Source organism: Salvia hispanica, chromosome 1 (genome assembly GCF_023119035.1).
Source record: "Salvia hispanica cultivar TCC Black 2014 chromosome 1, UniMelb_Shisp_WGS_1.0, whole genome shotgun sequence".
Classification (NCBI taxonomy): Eukaryota; Viridiplantae; Streptophyta; class Magnoliopsida; order Lamiales; family Lamiaceae; genus Salvia; species Salvia hispanica.
Genome location: NC_062965.1, coordinates 36,089,933 through 36,112,405, shown reverse-complemented (window position 1 = coordinate 36,112,405; position 22,473 = coordinate 36,089,933). Strand labels below are relative to the sequence as shown.

The 22,473-nt window shown below is 32.0% G+C and overlaps 1 pseudogene; it reads left to right on the top strand.

Annotated features, from left to right (window-relative positions):
• Positions 1–11,822: 11,822 nt before the first annotated feature.
• Positions 11,823–13,779, top strand: LOC125195378 (annotated as a pseudogene).
• The last annotated feature ends 8,694 nt before the right edge of the window (positions 13,780–22,473 follow it).

The following is a 22,473-nucleotide window of genomic DNA, read 5'->3' as shown; positions in this document are numbered from 1 at the left end:
TCACCGTGTTTTAGGCCGACTAACTCGTCATTTTTTTCAGGGTCACAGTAGTACCACTCGCAAATGTAATTCCGCTGGTAACCCAACGCGACCATGATCGACGATAGCTCAAAAAGATTGAACAGCGTAGTGTCGCATTTGTCGATATAATTCAATCTCCCACCAACGTACATCTCTGCTGTGGAATACACCGCCGTGATGCATATTGATGGTAAAAAGAGCATCACTTCCTGTAAAAAAAAAAAAAAAAAAAAAAAAAAAAAAAAAAAAAAAAACCTTCAAAAATTCCTATTTCCTACTCCCTCCGTCCCACAAAAGATGGCACACTTTCCTTTTTAGTTTGTCCCACAAAAGATGTCACATTTCCCTTTTTGGAAAAAGTTATCTCTCACATGAATATAAAAATTATATTTTCTCTCTCCATTTAACACACAAAACAAAACCTCCTAAAATCCCGTGCCATTTTCAAAGTATGCCGACTTCTCTGGGACAGAGGGAATACTTTAAAATTGATACAAACCCTACGTTTTCACGATTTCCTAAAATGATGAAATACGAAAAATGAGCATGTAAAGGTCGAGAATCATACCATATTCGTCGTAAGGGTTGAAGTTGGTTAGCTTTGCCTGACGGAGAACCCAAACTTCGTCCTCTAGGATAATCGTCTCCGGAAGCCTTGACGAAGACGCCTCTCCTCTTCGGCCATCGCCACCACCGTCGCGGCCGTCGTAGGTCGCTCCTTTCCGGGGAGCTCCACGATTGCATCCCATTTTGTGTGCGCGCGAGAGATAGAGAGAGACTGAAACCCTTGTGTCTTTGTGCGAGAGAGAGCGAAGTGCTAAGAGTAAGAGTGAGGGGCGAGAGAGTGAGAGTGTACTAGGATGGAAGCTTATTCTTATTTTAGGAGGGAACGAAAACCTCTTTGCATGTGACTTTTTGAATTCCACCCCAAAACATAATATCAAATTATCCCCCTAGACACACTACCCAAAAGCCTGCCATGTAGTCAATATCCCAATTAATGCGACATGAAAAATAATGATGAAATATTGGAAAGACTGAAATATCCTCAGTGGCATTTTCCGAAAAAAAGAAGGGAGTGAACGAAATGAAAGACCGTAAAAAATGAAAAAGGACTTCAAATGATATTATGCCCATACATAGAGGTGTTTGAGGCGTTTTTTGAAACATAGGTACCTCCAGAGTTCGATCCACCATACATAGGGGTCAATTTTGTAGTTCACTCTTCCAACAGTGAAATAACATAGGTATAAATATATGTAAACATTATACTTATACAATATTTGTATATAAAAGCAGTTCAATTTATTGGATGGAATATTAATTTTTCAATCTTAAAACTATACATAGAAGAATAAGTTATTTTTAAGTGCAATACAAAATTGACAATTAAAAATAAATTAAAATTCATTAACATACACAAAGTCTTAAATAATTCAAAGAGCTAAGTTTTATTTTATATACTTTTATGTAGTAATTGTAGTCTAAAAAAATTAGTTGAAATTATCAATAATCAATTCAATAAAAAAGACAATGGCATTCCTTAGTTGAATATATTATTAATTTATGATTGTTTAATTAAATAAAAATTAATAGTTGCTATCAATTGTTTAATACCATAACGTCGCGTCTTAATATTATCATTAGGCCATTTACAACATCATGAAAACTGTTCATAGTTATCATATCTATTCCCTTGACTATTCGTGAATCATATATTTTTTTTACTTTATTAAATTTGTATTTCAATGTAGTATATATTATATTATGATTAACTTAAATTTTCAGAAAGAAGAAAGTGGATGGATAAAAAGAGAAAAATAAATTACATTCTTTAATGAAATTGAGAAAGTAAATAGATTGAATTGCCCTTCATTGCCTTAAGGGTACTTTGGTCATGAAAATATTGGAAATAGCCAAAAAAAGTACTTGATTTGATATTAACTTATAGTTGATGGACCTCAAAAGATATTATGAAATGTTACGGACCAAATTTGTTCATTTAGGATAGTTGATGTACTAAAAAAGATGTTCCCTCATTATATTTAGTTTATTTGTTTTGAAATTAGATAGCTATAAATTTGGATTGTCCAAATTGCCATTTGAAGGCCTTAAGGGAATTTTCGTCCGAAAAAAGTTCAAAATACCTCAAATGATATTACCTTTTAGTTTACGGACCTAAAATGAAATTTTTAAAGTTTACAGACCTAAAATGATACATTGGCAAAGTTCATGGACCTAAAATGATACATTGACAAAATTCATAAACCTAAAAAGATGTTCCCTCTAATTTTTAAAATATAATTTATAATAATGATATTGTAACATCTCAAAATTAGTATTCTACAAATATTACTCATTTCAAATAGAAAGTTATCGGATTGAAATCTATTAATAGATATTTTGAAAGGACACAAAAAAGTAGAAATAAAATAAATATTAATGTATTTAATTAGAAATGAATAACTTTTGTTAATCACATACTATATTTTATAAATTTCAAATATTATGATTAGGACGTCACCCAAGTTTGAATGAATATGAAAAACTTATATGAATAAAGGAATATCTATAAAACTATCTTGATCTTGAGAAATGTGATTGTCGTGTACTCGTGTAACATAGAAGAGAATAAGAAAATTGGATCAAGAATTTACTTAGTCAAACTCTTATATGTGCCACCATTAAGATAAAATGACATTTATTCTCAAATGTGGTGAGTCAACAACAGACTCTCTCGGCAGGCATGCACAAACCGAACCGAACCGTCGGTTAACCAGCGGTTCGAAACTGCCGGTTCATGAATCGGAACCGGAACTGTCGCCGGCGGTTCGAACTGGCAAACGGTTCGGCGCTTCTAGCGGGCCAGTTCAGGTTCAAAGAAATGTGGAACCGGAACTGGCGGTTCCAAACCGCCGGTTCAACTGTTGAACCGGCGGTTCAATTAAAATTTAAAAAAAATATATTTTTTATTTATAAAAATTGATTGTTATATTTAAAAAACAATTTTACAAATAAATGAATACAAGGAATTCATAATAGCATATATATATTTGATGGACTTGTGAATTCTATGAAACTATTCTTGGTTATTTCTCTTTATAGAGACATCCTTGAATGCTTTATGTTCCATTTTCGATGTGGGAAAAAATAGGTTGAAGTGTTTTCTTTTATAACTACATGTTTAGATCTTTCATTCATCTTTTTCTAATGTAGGATACAAAACTTTCTTTTATCTTCTACTTTTCTTCAATTTTTTGTGTAATATATATTTTTTGTGTAATATATATAAACAAAATTATTATTTGAATACATTCTTGATTGATAAAAATAAATAATTATTGAGAAATAGTATGATTTTTATATAGAAAAATAATTATTTGTATAATAGTTATTGTTAGACTTATACAATTTGTATTATAATTATTCTCTTAATGTGTATAATAGTAGTATTAGGTAACATATACATAAATTTAAATATAAGCAAATCGATAATGATAAAGAACTAATGAATAATAGTTCATGTAATAATATTTGTTGTTAAATTATCATAATAGAAGATAGAGTACTAATATAGACAAAGAATGATGGGAGATCTATCATATAGTTATAAATAATAACTTTTATCCCACATTGAAAGAAAGAGTAACACATCAAAGAATATGTTAATGTAACTATAAATTAGAATAATCCAATGCACTCTCTTCAAAATTAAAGCCTCAAATAAAGGAAAATATATGATAGATCTCCCATCATTCTTTGTCTATATTAGTATTATTAGTACTTTATCTTCTATTATTATAATTTAACAACAAATATTATTACATGAACTTTTACAAAAGTTCTTTATCATTATCGATTTGCTTATGTTTATATATTTATGCATACATTAACTAATAAATACAATTATACACATTAAAAGAATAATTATTATGCAAATTGTATAAACCTAATGATAACTATTATACAAATAAATATTTTTCTATATACAAATTATATTTCTCAATAATTGTTTATTTTTATCTATCAAGAATATATTCAAATAATTAATTTGTTTATATATATAATACAAAAAATGAAGGAAAGGAGAAGACAAAAGAAGGTTTTGTATCCCACATTGGAAAAAGATGAATGAATGATCTAAACATGTAGTTATAAAAGAAAATACTTCAATATAATTTGTCCTACATTGAAAGTGAAACATAAAACATTCAAGGATGTCTCTGTAAATGAGAAAATCAAGAATGGTTTATGCAAAAAAATAAAATAAAATAAAATTAAGTGAACCGCCGAACCGGCCCTGAACCGGCGGTTTTGGCCGGAAACCGGTGGTTTTGAACCGTTGTCGGATCCGCAGGTTTTTTGAACCGGAACCGGAACCGCATAGACCCTTGGTGGGCCGGTTCAGGTTCACCGAAATCTTGAACCGTGAACTGCTGGTTCCGAACCGGAATCGGCGGTTTTTGAACCGTGTGTACCTATCTCTCAGTTAAAAAATTTGTTGCACATTTCCATTTCGCCCGTCCCACAAAATTTATCATACATCATTTCAATTTTTCCAATTTTTATTAGTGGACAATACATTCCACTAATTTATTATCACTCATATCTTACTGTAAAACTAATATTTAAAAGTAAGACTCATATTAACTAATCTTTTCGATTTACTTTCTAATACTTTTCTTAAAACACGTGCCTTAAGTCAACATGTACAAATTTAAGAGATAGTGGGAATATATTTTATCTCCAATATGCGTAAAATAAATTAGAAATAAGTTTTACATGTGTATAATTGATAGAGTTCTATGAATTGTGTGAATAGTAATTGTCTCCATGAAATGTGAAAATATTGGATGATAGGAAATGTATTAACGTGTGTGTGAGGGAATGAAATGATATTCCTACGTACATTTTTCGCCTTTGTTTGGTATTTTTTCTCTTAGGAATTATCTTTCCATTCCTCATGGAAATAGTCATTCCTTCTATTTAGCTAAGGGATGACCTTCATTCCCACATTTCACACACACAACCCCTCCCCCCTTCCCACACACACTACCACATACATACACCACATTTGCGCACACTCCTTTCCGTGTATATTACAAATAAATATGATCCAAAATAATTTGACAAAAATATTTTTGAATAAATATTTATTTTGTAGAATCAACATATTAATTATTCATATTTCATTTCTTTCCAATCCTATATTATTTGTAGGTACCAACCATAGGAATGAAATCAATCAAGGAATAACAATTCAATTCCATTTATAAACCTTACATTCACCAAACATAAGAATGAAATGGAATCCCCATTTTATTTCCATCCCCATTCCATTCTCATCTCCATTCCATCCTCCTTATTTCATTTTATCATACCAAGAAGCCCCTAAGAGTTATCGAGTGGTTATTAGAAATATGTAATCAAAAGTTCAATGTACTCACGTTAAGACTAAATAGAGATATAAAGTTAAAGATATATTTATAGGTGTGTGTGAAGTTAATGTAATTTTATAAATGTTAACAACGATACTCACTCCGTCTACCAAAAATAGACAAGATGATAAATGACAAGGGTTTTAATGTATAATTGGTAAAGTAAGCGAGAGATAGAAAAAAGTAAGATAGAGAAGGAAAAGTTAGTGGAATGAGTGTTAGTGGATTGTGGGGTTCATATTTAGAATGATGTATATGATTAGTATCGGTTGAAAACTTTCCATTTTTAGACTTAATCTAATTTTGGTAGACAAACCAAAATGGTAAAATTAGTCCATTTTTTTGGATGGAGAGAGTAATAATAATAATAATAATAATAATAATAATGATAATAATAATAATAATAATAATAATAATAATAATAATAATAATATTTTATAATTAATCAAATAATTCATAAAGTCGAACTTTTATTATTTTTATCTGAGAAATGGTAAAAGTGGTGAGTGTGTTATGGATTGGCTGGATGGAAGATTATGCTGATCGTGTATTCGTGCAATATATTCTTGTCAGGTCAATGATCGTCGTTTTGGTGTCATTTGCTTAGTTTTATAGCTGTAGCATGCTTGGAATAAAAACTAAGGTTAATTAGTATAGAATCCATCATAGCTGAAAGGGCGGTTACTACATAAACTAGTATGTTGGTTGTTTATCTTATTACTATCCTAATAGTTTTGAGTATGAGTATCACACTTGTTATGATTAGTGGCCAACTCACGGGAAACACAGGTTAGTTAGGCTAAATAATTAAGGATCAAACAGAGGTTGGGCGGTACGATATACATTACCGAAACCACTATATACTGTATACCTCATCAAAAATTTGGTATGACAAAAAAATTCACCCACATCCCATAAAAATACGGGCATATGATATGACAAGAGAATTAAGAAAAAATTGATAAAGTAAGAGAGAGAATGTAAAGAATAGCTAAAGTAGTGTTAGATGATAGTGAGACTCTTATTATTATTAGTGTTTTAATGATGGTATAGTTGTAGACTATTTGATGTATAGAGGTAATAAATTGTGTTAACTTTTCATAATGGAAATTCCTATATTTTTATGGACGAGCAAAAATGGAAAGTGCATATATTTTTATGGGACAGAAGGAGTAATACATTTTTACCTTACCTGAATTTTCGATATACCGAAGTTTTAGTATGACGAAATTCAATACCGATATCGTATTGTATTTTCGGTATGTCGTACTTTATAAATTCGGTATGCCTTACTTTTGCAATATACCGAACTTTTACCGCATATTGGACTACGGTAGGGCATACCAAAATCCCATTATTTTTGTACTGGATTTAGTTTTGGTTTATATATTATCGAAAGTTGTAGTAATGTACTGAAAAATAACTCAATTATGATTTTTATGAAACTAATGATTCCATCATTCCACAATCTCAAATTTTTCTAATTTTTATTGATTATTTTCGGTATATACATAAAATTCGGTATATATCATATTTTCAGTATACCTCGGCATATATCAGTGTATGAAAATTCATATTGTTACTGTACCGAAATAAACTGTTAAGGTATCATACCTTACCAAATATTGTGCTAAAACAAAAATATGGTATTCTCGATAATTTTTCACTACGAGAGCGGTATTTCAATATTTCCGTATTTTTAACCACCCATAATTATCGCTAACTACTTAACTAATTATTTTAGCCATGGGTTTGGTGTTGGTAAAATAAGGAATAATGGGCTCGGCCGCTCGGGCGCAAGGGAAATTAATCAAATATAGCTTCAAAAAAAATCAGAATTCTACTAACTACTAGAGGAGCCCACGGTTCAGGAACCGGCGGTTACGGTTCGGAACCGCCGGTTCTGGTTTTGGAAATTGTTGAACCGGAATCGAACCACGAGGGTGTTTCGCGGTTACGGTTCCGGTTCCAAAACCGCCGGTTTCGGTTTTGGTTCCGAACCTGCGGTTTTCTGACGGTTTTTTACGGTTTTTCACGGTTCCAAACTGCCGATTTTTTGCGGTTCTAGCTTGATTTCACGGTAGTGGATCTCATATTCAACTAACTCATTTCTATTCACATTTTATAAAACTAATATATAAAAGTGGACTCATATTCCACTAATTTTTTCAACTCATTTTTTGTTACATTTTTAAAACTCGTGTTGTGCTGCAAGATCACAGTAGGACAATATTTGGAAGATGGAGAGGGTATTAGACTATTAGTGGAAATATGAATTATGTTAAGGGGAATGAAAAAAAAGGGAGTTTGACGAAGACACGCAGTCAAATCTGAATAGTTTTAACAAATTTTTTTTTCATGTCAAGTTGACGTAATTATTATGCTGGACTTATTGACCAAAGCCAAAAATAGGTTGAAAAGGAAATCTCAATCTTCATAAAAAACAAATAATTGTCATCATAAAATATCGCAACTTGCAATATAAATTCAAAACTAATAATAATACATCGTTCAAAACTAATAATAATAGTACATCGTTACCTTAGATCACTCTCACACGACAAAGAACAAATGTATAGCGACTCGTGCATCCTATTCCTAATTCACATTTATGAAAATTCTCATTAATTCATATGCAATTATGGTTGTCATATTCGAATTCTTTTGACATGGGAATTGGTATGATCTACAAACTTGTAATCTATAACAACTAGTGTTAACTTAGAATATATTCATTCTATCATTTTGATATCATGGATAAATAAAATAAGTGACAATATCATTACATAAAACTAAAAAATTTAGGAATATATACCAAAAGTATATAAATCATATACAAATAAAATTTAGGGGACAATAATATCATTGTAAAAAGATAAAATGATGAACTATAAAACAAATAAAAATATATATATATATATATAAATACAAATATTAATAAAACCTAATATTAGTAAATAAAATAATAATTCGTAAGTCATGAAAAAAATACTTCTATTTGTAAACAACCTTAAAAAGTAAGAAATAGAACATAATCAATTAATGTATTATAGATGGATAATTATTTTGCATTGTAGGGGAGTGTTATATTACTAAATCAATACTTAATTGCTAACTACAATTAAATAATAGCCATTAGATATTCAAATTAAGGATCTAGATCATTAGCACTATAAATAAAAAATGTCAATAAGGGTATTAAGGTCAATTTAACAGATTAGTTGTAACTAACTTTTGAAAAATATATCATAATTTTAAAATGCATAACTTTCTTGATTTAAATTATTTTTTCGCACAACATATATCAAATTAAAGATAAATTCATAAGGATTCTAACGAGATCTCATTTGCATATGTTCCGATGTCAAAATTTGAAAAAAAATAAAAAAATTTCATAATTTCGTTAACAACTTTATATCAGTACACGACACATAATATGTCGATACAATGCTTGTACAATGTCAATATGAAATCGTATTGACATTGTTATGTCTTTGTGTTGATGTATTTCATACACTATATCGATATTGTGTTTCTAAACCTTAAATTTGATAGTTGTTATTATCTTTTTAATATTAAAAAATAAAAAAACGAAATTACACATGACAAATTGTAGATCACAAGATTTCTAAAATCATATGCTCTTAAATTAGTTGTAATTAGCAATTAAATGATAAGTTAGCAATTAATCACTCCCCGATGTTTTAAGTTATCATAGTTTTTATTAGCTATACTATATTCAAAAATAAATTAATTCATGTAATTATGGTAGAATTATTTTTCAAATCGTAATCAAACTTTAAACAATGGAATTTTGTTTGAAAATTCAAAACCTAATAGCAATTTAATTCCATAATTTTAGAGATAGATGCATAATTATAGGGATAGATTCTAACTAATTTAGATATATATAATACACGTAAACGTAATTCAAAATATAGTATGACATAAAGATATTATACTAAACAATTATACTCCATATGTAAAATATCTCTATCGTTTTCTATATTAGTTCGTTTTGGCATACAAATTTTTCATTTCCTAAATTAATTAGTTATTTTAAAATTATCTTACCCTAAATAAAATAAATATTATGAAGCCTGTACCCCTCCCTCTTCTGTTTATGCAGTCCTCCCTCTTCTCTTTATCTTCTTATATGGTTGCAAGCTAAATTTTCACCATCAAATCCTCTGGAAGTGCTTCTTCCGTTCTTTTATATATCGGTTTCTTTTTCTCCCTTTTCCTCTTGCCTTCCCTTCTTTTTCTATATTGTTTCCTTAAATTAACTATAAACATTTTCTATATTTTCAAAATAAAACAGAATATTGACAGTTCAAATGCAATTTAAGAAATAAAAAATGTTTGTAAACAGTGTAACCCCAAGGCGTTTTTAATTGTTGAACTTTTGAGTAAAAAAATTATTTTGTGAATGAATATTTATAGAGATTTGCTTTGTTTTAACTGACTCTTCTTATTCCTGTATTGATTAGGCAGAATGAAAGAAAATCTCTCTAATTAAACAATGGTTAATTAGCATTTGTTGTAGAATAAAGAGAAAATTAATGTGTTAATTAGGATTGGCTGTAAAACCAAAATCGTTTAATTTCTATCGTTAATTATTTTTTTATTTTATTTTAGGCAAAACACATTCTTAGGTCCTCATACTTTAATCAAAATGTTAATTAGGTTCTCGTACAATTTTTTCGTTTTAATAGGTCCTTATACCTTTCTGATAAATTTCATCACATCCTCGTACAATTTTTTCGTTTTAGTAGATCCTTAAACTTTGATTATAACTTTTATTAGGTCCTTATACAATTTTTTATTTTAAGATATTCTTTCACTTTTATTTTAGATAGTAATTTATATTTAATTAAATTTAATGAATCTTTTAATTTTATTATTTAACTTATCTTATGATTATAAATATTCAGGGAAACATATCTTTCAATATAAATATAAATAATCAATTGAAAATTCAGAAGTTATTCTAAAAAAAATTCGATTTTAATATTCAATCATCACGGTTAATCTTTTTATTATTCTCTACAACTTATTGAGATTATTGAATAACAAGATGATATTATCTTTATAGACTATGCTAAGTTAAATAATGGAATATTAAAAAGTTCAATTAAATTTAGATTATTATCCAAGATAAATGTAAAATAGTCCCTAAAACAAAAGATTGTACAAGGACCTAATGAAAGTTACGATAAAAGTATAAGGTCCTACTAAAACGAAAATATGTACGAGGACCTGATAAAAATATTGTGAAAAGTATAAGGACCTATTAAAACGAAAAAATTGTACAAGGATCTAATGAACATTTTGACTAAAGTATAAGGACCTAAGAATGTATTTTACCTTTTTTATAATATTCATAAAACCATTTCTTTAATTTGTTTTCTAAAATTCTCCGTTTACATATGTATAGATAGATATATTATAAAATAGTAATGGGATTTATGAAAATCCGGATACTCTCATGATACTAAATTAATTCCCTTCGGGGGTGTTCGGTTGACAAGACTAAATCTCATGATTAAATATGTATCATGTTTGGTTCATAAGATTGACCCCCTCAACTTAATCCTAGATGGATAGTCTCATGATAATTAGTCATAACCTCCTCCCTCCAACTAAACTAATCATACAACTTAATCCTATATGGATAGTCTTATGATAATTAGTCATGGCAACCGAACACCACCTTCATGTTCACAGTCATTGGATATAATAATTGTAATTAACTGCAAGAATAATAACCCAAAATTTATTCATAATTGGCCGTTACAAAATGCACATATTTCTTGCATAACTGCACGAAATTTTACGCCAAAATTTATTCATGATTGATACACCAAAATTTATAAATAATTAAATTCATAGCCAAAATTTATGAATATTTCAAAAGAAGTGTCTTTATATATGTATAGATATAAGTTAATATGGCGATGAACCGCAATTCAATTGGTAATACGATTCTCCTCCGTTCAATAGGTTGAGATTTTAGTCATGATGAGAGTGACTAACAAATCTGATACTAATGAGAATTATATTCTCTTGATTATTCAAATATTACTCAAGATTGTGGTTGATAATTAAAGTGGAGTTTCCAGGGAAAGTTAAACTTGATTCATATTTTATTTGGTAAAAAGCAAGTGTTTCATGTTTTTGTTCGAAATAAGTGTCCATTTTTTGTTCTTTTAATAAGGGTGGACCTATCCCATTTCCCTCTGCACTAATGAATATATAAGGAGAGGATGAAGGGAAAAGAAGGAGAAAAATTAATCAAAATGGCCAAACCCATGTTACTTCTGATCCTCTCTCAATTTGTTCCTCCTCTCACAAAATGTACTAAGTTGCAATAAACAAGAACAAGAATCCTTACTAACATTCATCTCTTCCCACTCCCCTCCCCTCAGTCTCAGCCTCAACTGGTTTCCCTCCACCAATTGCTGCCATTGGCAAGGCATAGCCTGCACATCCCGCAACGGCGCTCCTCGTGTCACACATCTTTGGCTGCCGGAAAAAAATATCTCTGCCACCTCCCTCACAATACCAAGCCTTCCTTTCCTAGCCCACATAAATCTCTCCCATAATCATCTCTCTGGCCTCCTCCCCGCTCTCCCTCCTCGCCTCCTCACTCTCGACTTGAGCTTCAACTCCCTCTTCGGCCCACTCATCCGCACTCTCCCAATCACCATCCACACTCTAGACCTCTCAAGCAACCGCTTCAATGGCTCCTTTGATCCCTCCTTTCTTCTCCTTCAATCATCCAATTTACTCATCTTCAACATCAGCAACAATAGTTTCACCTCCTCCAATCCTTCATCTATTTGCAACATCTCCCCACTCATCAAAATCATGGATTACTCCATGAATCAATTCATTGGTCCTACATCACCTTCCCTCGCCAAATGCTCAAATCTTCAAATTTTCAGAGCAGGCTCCAACTCCCTCACGGGTCCACTGCCACGCGACCTTTACACCTTGACAAAGTTGCAAGAAATATCTCTACATAACAACCAACTTTCCAGGTCAATCAACAAGGCCATTGTGTACCTTTCAAACCTCATTATCTTAGAGCTCCATGCCAATCAACTAAGCGGTGAGATTCCTCAAAATATAGGGCTGCTTTCCAAATTAGAGCAACTGCAACTCCACTCCAACAACCTCAACGGAACCTTCCCACCCTCTCTAACAAAATGCACCAACCTCACCACTCTCCTCCCTCGCAACAACCTCCTCAACGGCCAAATCTCCACTCTCAATTTTTCCAAACTCCAACATTTACAAGCCCTTGATCTTGGCAACAACACCTTCTCTGGTAACATCCCGGACACCCTGTGCTTGTGCAAGTCCATCACAGCAATCCGGCTCGCCTTCAACCAGCTCAGTGGCGAAGTCCCTCCTTGTATGGCCTCTCTCAAATCTCTCACACACATCTCCCTTACCGAAAACCACCTCTCCAACGTTGTGGGAGCCCTGAACACACTCAAACACTGCCAAAATCTGGCAGTCCTCTTCCTCAACAGATGCTTCCACGACGAGAGAATGCCCGACAATGACGACCTGCTGCACTCGGACACCTTCAAGAATCTGCAGATTCTGACTCTAGGAGGATGCCAACTCAAAGGCCAAATCCCAACTTGGATTTCAAAACTGAAAAAGCTCAAAGTTCTGAACCTCTCATTAAACAAACTCTCAGGCGCAATTCCAGCGTGGGTAGGATCAATGCCAAGTTTGTACATCCTCAACTTAACTCAAAACTCACTCACTGGAGAGATCCCACGTGAGATAACGAGGCTGCCTGCGCTGATATCCGACAAAAGCAGCACAGACTTGAGCCATCTCGCGTTGCCCTTTCTATACAACAATCTTCAATACAACCGACTCTTCAACCTTCCATGCAGCCTGAAACTCGGGAACAATAACCTCAGCGGCCGAATTCCGACAGAAATCGGGCAACTAAAGCTCCTCCAAAGATTGGAACTGCGCAACAACAAGTTGACCGGAAGCATTGCTGAACAGCTTTCGAATCTGACAAATTTAGAGAAATTGGACATGTCAGGGAATGATCTGACGGGAGAGATTTCGAAATCGCTGACGAAGCTGCATTTCCTGTCAGAATTCAGCGTGGCGGATAATGACTTGGAAGGGGAGATTCCAAAAGGGGGTCAGTTTGAGACGTTTGGAATTGGAGCGTTTGAAGGGAACCCTAAACCCTAAACTATGCGGCGAGGTGATACACAGGAGCTGCAGTGCGGTTGTGATAAACAGGCCTATGCCCGAGGGGAGATTTCTCTTATTTTAACATTTTTTTTCTCATTCCCTCTTTACCAATTTCTTATTAAATCAAATGAAACTATTTTCTATGGACAAAACAAGTATACGAAACAAATCATTATATCAAGTTTTAAAATCACAAATGTATACAACAGCAGTATATTATACTAATAAAAAGTTATATAATCAAATAAGTTTCAAAAATTCAGCCGATAATAGAAAAGGATAGGAATTTGTAGATTTGGATGTAATCAAATGCAAACTCCAAATATTGTACAAATTCCAAACTATGATCTGAACCGTTAGAAAATGTCAAAAAATAATAAAATAATAGCAAAAAAAATGTCAACATAGTATTTTGACGGTTGATACTGTGTTGACATTGTGTTGAAACTGTATTTACATTTTTTGTTGCTATTATTTTACCATCTGATATTTTTTAATGATCCAAATAAAAGTTTGAAGTTTATTATTTATACAATATTTAAAATTTATATTTTATCACTACAACACGTTATATTAGAAGCTACCAAATGTCATACATTTATAATAATAATAATAAATTATGATACACTTTCAAAACCTTTCACTTTCTCCCCTTAGGATAAGAAAAAATTTTGAAATTCTGCAATTATCAAAATCTATAAAAAGATGTTTATATTCAGCCAAAAAAAAGATATAATTGTGGAAATGACAACACACTTTTTTACACTATTGTGGCGTCTTAAGTGCAATAAATAGTGTGAGGTGGATTGTGAATTTTTAGCCGTACAAAGTTAAGGGAAATGCTATGTAGCCATATTAAAGTTAAGGGAAATGCTATGTAGCCATATTATAGCTGGCCATAAAATGGCATTTTAGTAAATTTGGATGTCATAGATATTAATACTTCAAATATCTCAATTAATGCCTTAATAATTTTACACTATTGCCCTTTCTATATAACTGTTATTGTTTTTCTAATTTCTCTTCACAAATCCGATTTTAACATTTCCTTTTCAGATTTATTCTTCTTTTTTTTTATAATTTTTTTCAGTAATTATTTTATACTGATTTTTTATTTTATGGTTAAACTTTAATCTCTTTAAAAAAAATCTTTTACTGTATATATTATACGATACTAAAGTTTAAGTCAATAGTAATTTATAAGTTGTGATACTATATATTATCATATTATATTTTAATATTATCAATTTTATTAAAAACCTACTTTTTATGATATAAATTTCATACATCAATATAATTTCATATTGATGGTTTTGAATATAATTTCATACATCAATATAGTACTATTTATGGTTTTGAATACTATAGTAGCGTGTACAAAATTTAAACACGGCATAACTATTAGTTCCAACTTAAATTTTATTACAAAAAATATAAAGTAAAATTTAAAATAGAGTAATTGTATTGAAAAAAACATGAAATTACTCATATCTCCCACTCTCTTAGAAAAATCAAAATCCTTCCCTATTGCATTAGTATATTAATGTATAGCCTATAATATACTAATAGGTTTGTGTTAAAATGACAACACCTCTTAAAGTGACATTGTGACACCACGTAGTCAATAATATTATAAACGCTAGACATCAATCTATAGGTTGTTGTCTAGCGTATTGGATATTGCTGGTCAAGAAAAAATTATTGTAAATTGTTGTGTAGCGTATTGGATATTGCTGACCGAGAAAATTTACCCTTAGGCATTTTTTATGATTGCCACATGGTAGCTGATTATTCGTTCACGTGTTCAAATGATTGACTAGGAATGGTGGTATAGTGTTACTTTAAGAGGTGTTATCATTTTAATGCACCCCCTATACTAATATATTTAAAAAATACTTAAATGACAATATCAAAATATAACATTAATTATACATAATATTTTATACAAGTAATATATTTTTCCAATTATAAGGTGTGATATAATCTAATAATAATAGCAATTAATATTATAATTGTTAACATGGAGTATAAGCTTAGTACTTTTAAAAAATGAGCTGCTAGCCGATGATGATGGTTGAATTACTTATAAAACAATGATTATTAAATTATAGTACTTGTATGTATCAAATTAATTAATAACTTTAATTTGTTTCAAAACAAATACTACTACTTAACTACATATTTTATGGAGTATAATTTAAGGGTTTATTCTATGTTTAATTATTTTATTCTAAATAATTATAACCTCACAATAATTTAAATTAACTTAATAAACTATATAATTGCCACATCATTTTTTTATTAAATTTAAAAAAAAAACATAATATCATCATCAAATTTTGTTTTAAGGGACTTGTACAGTATTTTGAATCACTACTTTGTTCTTGGGCATACATGGATTGATGGTAGTTGTTAATTACATTGCCTATATGCAAAATTCAAAATTTTTAATCGTGAAGATGTTGTAAACGTAATTCTAAATAATTCAATTGCAACCAACCATCTCAATGTTTAAATGGTGGCAAACGAATATTATACTTAATTAATAAATTAAATTGATGAATAGTTCAGTAAGTGTAATTACAAATAAGAAAAAAATAGCTATAGTTTGTAATATTATATACGTACATTGTTATAATTTCCAATTATTATTGAATAAAAATAGCTATAAAAATAATGTAATAGTATTTTTTTAATAAATAGTATTCAACTAATTTTACAATCAATTGAAGTTTAGATGTATCAACTGGAAATAGATTTTTTTTAAAAAAAATAGAAATTTGATTTAATTCTAAATTAATTGAATAATTAAATACTAAACTGAATTTAGAGATTAACTGAAATCTATAATTCCTAAACTGAATCAAAGATGAATTGAAATCTTCAATGTCTTTAGCTGAATTTGAAATCAATTGAACCAGTAATTGAATTTGAGATAAATTGAATTACTCAATCATTCAATTAAATTTAATACATAAATTAAAAATTTCAATTATTCAACTAAATCGAAGTTATATTGTAGGAGTATCTAATAACGACCGAAATCCCAAATTATTTAATTACATAAACACAAGATCAAATTTAAATTTTCATTTGAACTTAAGATAAGTTTAAGTCCACAATCACTCAAATATAAAAAATTAATAGATTAAAAGGCATTAGTTTATCATTAATAGATTTTAACATATTCTTATTTTTAATCATTAGTAATAAATTATATTGCGATACAATCATACTATTTACTTCTATGGAATCAAACTATAAAATGGTTAATAAATAAATTAATAATATAAAACCGATGTATTTATGAACTATAATAATTAAAAATATTTAAAGAATGCAACTACACAAGTGCGTTATATATATGAAAAGATATCTCCCCGACTAAAAGGGTACAATTGTCCCAATTATGTTTGCTGTTTTTGAGGTGAATTAATTTTGTTGAATTAGCATTAATTACACTAATTTTTTATTTAGTTTTTAGGTGTGTGGCCAGCCACATTATGGCCATTTAACATCACTCCAAAATTAATAGGTTATGGGTGGCTAGTTATAAAAGTGGCATTGAATGTCACAAATATTATCTACCGTTATTTCGTTTAGTGGACAATTACTCATGCAATAAATGAAGAGCCTAATAAATATTGCTTTATGTTACATTATTTAATACTTCGTCCCACGTTAGACACACTTTTTTGTAATTATTTTAAAAATATGATAGTACTAATAAATAATTATAATAAATAAAAAAATAAAATCAAAAAAGAAAAATGTAGAGAACATCACTATACCTATTTCTCTTCAGCCAAAAAAATGTAGTATGAGACTGAAAATACTACGCAACTCTCAATGATATTTATGTTATTATATTCAAAACTTGCATTTTGTAATATCAGCAAAATAAACATATTTGCGAGGTCGTGGACCGTGGGATCAAATGCCTTCCATCAAAAAAATTTCTTGTAATTGAGTATTTCACTATATTTTATTCATAAAATAATCATATACTAGTAAAATAAATATCAATAAATATAAAATACCTTAAACTTAAAAAAATAACTAAACTATAAATTTTAAATAAATAACAAAATAATATTATTTTCTTAAGTACTCCCTCCGTTCCATAGTAATAGAGTCATTTTGCCATTTTAATACGTTCCATTGTAATTGAGTCATTTCGTCTTCTTCAGCTTTTCTGATCTGTTGTTGCTCTGTTTCCTTTACACTGATCTGTTGAGGAAGATGATTTTGTTAAAGTTATTTTACTTTTCGTTCCTTTCTGCAGGGGCCTGACAACCCCGTTTATTCTGTTTGTCTTTTGATGCACTATTTTTTAGCACTATTAATACCTGCAAGTATACATAATAGAAATAGTTTAGCCAAAGGTCAGTACCGGATATCGAACATGGGGAAAACAAACACAAACTGTTTATCTTCTACTAAGACTCAATCACTATCTGGAAGAACCGAAAGATTTTGAAAACTTTTGAAAACAGAAAAGAATAGAAAGCGAATAACAACTAGATGCAATTAAAACACAGAGATAAACGATAGAGATAAGGGAATTCCAGGGATATGCGTTCACAGTTATGGTTATACAAATTCTAAACTACAATACCCTAGCACAGTTATTACTTTGATAGGACGAGTCACCTAGCTTATGCTCATGCGATGCAAACATTGATTACAAAATTAGGATTGTCAATCCTAACATGTAACTCCATAAAGCTCCTAAGACCCTTGAAAAGTCCTCACTCTCAAATAACAGTGATGTTTTAAGGGAAGCTAACTGTAGCGTCTACTAAGTGGATCTAACTCGCTAGAACTCTCTCACAGTTATGAAGCAAGTTATATTAAATCATGCAAGATTGTGTCACTCAATCATGCACCATCAGAATTACTTAGGGAAGAAACAAAGTAAAAGTAAAAACAAAACAGATATTAAATAGAAAAATAGAATTGTATAACCAAAGTCGTTACTAACACATCTCTAGAATCCTATGAGTTTAGTTACACATAATGAAATAAGCTAAACACATAGATTGAATGGAAGACAATTTGAACATAAAACTAAAGCAAATAAAACCCGTAGGTTGAATCCTTGTCGTTCTTAATGCTCTTGAAATCCTTCTTCAACTCCTTGCACAAAGATGTACTCTAGCTTTTAATCTCTGGGAATTTATGTTGCAAAAAGAAGCTCTAATTTGATGAAGCTTGAGGTCCTATTTATAGGGAAAAGTTAATCCTCATTGTAGAAGGAAAAGATCTTCAAAATATGGTAAATCTTGAAGCAGATCTAGGTCTGATTGGATTCGCCGCCTTTCTCTAGCGGGCCGCCGCACCTTGGCTAGCGGTCGCCGCATTGCATTCCAGAGTCTCTGTTCCTTCGACGGCGGACCGCCGCATGAATTCCGGCGGTCGCCGGGCGAGACTCTTTCCCAAGTGTAAATTTCCGAGGCGGGCCGCTACATAGCTCTGACCGCTGGGCGCCGGCGGTCGCCGTACAACGTGCGGCGGTCGCCGGTCGCCGTCTGAACTTCAGAATTCTAGACTTTGCGTTTTGACTCTCTTTTTCGGCTCAAATATACACATTTCTCACAAAACCTGCAAAATATCAAAATAGATAAAATATGCAAATAATGGACATGTAGAGTGATTTTAATATAAAAAACGTACCAAATAATGGCCTTAAAACAGTGCAAAATCCGAGCGTATTTTTTTTTTATAGTAATGTCTTTTGAGTTGATCAGTTGGGTATTTTAGTTGTTCAGCTTAGTTAGTTTTTCTCCTTTCCAGAGCCAGTAGACACTTAACCCACCTCCAAAGTAAAGCGTGGCAGCAGCCAAGCCCCAAGCCATATCACACAAACATGTCACAACGCCTCATTTATGTGGGATCGATCGTTACTTCCCTATACTAGTTAGTTAGTATTAGTGTGTTAAGGTTTTTGTTCGATCGCCCTCCAGTCAGCTATTCCCTTCTTCTCACTCGAGTCGGCGCCACTCAGCTTGATCAGCCTGAGATTTTACTGGATCCACTAAGTCGTACTCTGCAGGTAAACAGGAAGAAATAGGCTGGCCTGATTAGGAAGGCCGCAACGATACACACACTCTTTAAAGAGGAAGAAGAGCGCGCGCGAAAAGGAAGGCCGAACAAGCTGCCTCTCTTCAAAATAGTTGTCTCCTTTTATCGTTGAGGCTCGGATCCCTAGGGTGCTTTTCTTTGTTGCTTTTACACTTGTTCCCTTCGCAAAAGATCCTTTAATATGTTCTTCGCTTCTCATTCTACTCCCACCATCGCTGTTGTGATCTCCTAGGTCAGGTTTCGAATTGACATACTTCACTTCGATTATCCTTTGATTCCATCTGCCTGGTAAATTCGTATCAGCTTCCTGGGTCCGACAGATTTTCTACGCACCTAAACTTATAAACGCGTGTTAGCTCATTGAAATCACAAACCCCATAACCAATGCACGAAATGAGCCTTAATAAAGGGGGGACAATGTTTGCCGCTACTATGACCGATCTCTCGGCTAAGTTGATCGATACTGATCGTCGGAGGGAGGATCTGGATAAGCTCCGTGATCGTGCAGAGGTGGTGCGTGATCTGCAGTTGAAAGAACTTCACGAGGAGTTCATTGCCTTGCAGATGCAATAGAATAAGTTGATGTCTCGGATGCTGGCTTCGGGCGACAGTGTTGCGTGGGTAGGGGGTCAACCAAGAGCACCTTATATCTCTACACGCAAATCTATGGTGGGTTTCCAATCTTCTCTGGAGAGGATTTGGCCGGCTGGTTTCTAAGGTACGATCATTTCTTCTCCGTCGAACTGACACTTGATGATTCGAAGGTGCGGTCGGCGGTCATTAATTTTGAAGGTCGAGCTCTCCAATGGTTCCAAAATTGGTCCAAATACCAGGATTAACTGATGGAAACTCCTTGGTCTTTATTTATGCGAGCTTTGGAAGGGCGTTTTGGTGATCACTTGCTCGAAAATCCAATGACTAAGCTTCTATCTCTTAAACAAACGGGTTCGTTCTCTTATTACCAAGATAAGTTTGAGTTACTTTTGGGTCATGTTTTTCTATCTGAATCGTATGTTATTAGTCATGTCATAAATGGATTGCGGCCTTATGTCGAAAAGGTTGTGCGGTTGTTTATGCCCCAAATTTGGGGGGTTAGGAATCGAAGCTATCATCTACTAATGCGGGTAATCCACCGTGTTGCCTACCCCTATCATGCCTGCCTTCAAGAGTAAGCGACTTATGACTGAGGAGGAAATGACTGATCGACAAGCAAAGAGTTCGTGCTATGGCTGCAAAGAGAAGTGTGAGAGAGGCCATAAGTGTGCTAGGAATCAGTTATACATTCTGGAAATAGATGATGTTGTCAATAGGGAAGCTCTAGACAATAAAACTGATAATGCAGTTGATAAACCTATTGATGATGATGATAATCCATTGATTTCTATTCATGCTATTAGTGGATCGGTTTCTAGAGGATTTAGGACTATGAGGTGAAGGAACTGGCAGTGGAAGCGTAGTCGCGTGTTGATTATCATAACTTGAATTAATCATGCTTTAAGAATATTGAAACCTAAAACATGCTTTTCTACGGAGCAGAAATAATACCTAATTAATTCTCCAAAGAATTGATGATGGCTAGCGACTTCTCCACGTGACGCTTTGAATACTAGACCACGAATCTTCTCTCTGGTTCCCGAACCGTACTCCAATATCAGTGTGGGCTGATCTCACCGGAATACTAGGACTTAAATAAAGAAGACAGAAATTCTACTCCTAAGAGGATAGGAAAAATTCGTCCAGCTCTATAGGGGGGGGGGGGGCGAAAATTTTGAGAAAAATAATAATGATTTGTGTTATCTTTCTGTCTCTTTTATTCTCCTATTTATATTAAGTTCCTTTTGAGCCCAGACAGGGATCTATGGAAGGTTTTGGATATGGGCTCATCCAATTCACTTTTTACTAATTAAATTGAACCCACAATTTAATATAATCTTTAATTGGAAAATTACGAGCAGCCACTACAGAAGTAATGCATAATCAATACCGTATGCTCAATGCTAACCTATATTGATTAAGAAACAAATATTTATCAAGACCTCACCTTTCAGTAGATAGCCCAAGGACAAGTCTTGCTGTTAGATCCGTTCAGTGCTTTACCACACCAATGTCATCTTATTTTAGTAAGGCTTAGAAATATGCGGACTGACAGTGCAACCTTTCACGATGGATAGTCTAATTCTATCTAGGTCGTGAAATTCTTCTTATTTTTTATTTAGGACTGGCTGTGTTACATTAAAGTGGACGCCGCCCACAACCGGTCTACTAAAACAAAGACTTAGACTTTGTTAAGTTAACTTATACATTTAAACGTGCATAAACACTCATTAAATGTAAAACATAACACCATTATGACAAAAATAATCTGTTTTATTCCTTAGGAAATAAAATAAGAGTTTTACAGTATTCAATCACTCGAAACGTGATTTCTAGTATACAAACTCTAACAATCTCCCACTTATACTCAAAACACTTTCGAGTATACAAAATGTGCTAACGTCTAATTCTCTCACTTATACTGAAAGCGGATTGAGGTCTTGTATTAGTCTAACTCCCATTCCTTCAACATGGCTCTCAAACAGCTTGACCGCTAATGCCTTCGTGAAAGGATCTGCCAGATTGTTTTCTGACTCAATCTTGACCACTTGTATGTCTCATCTCTGCACTATATCTCGAATGATATGATACTTCCTCT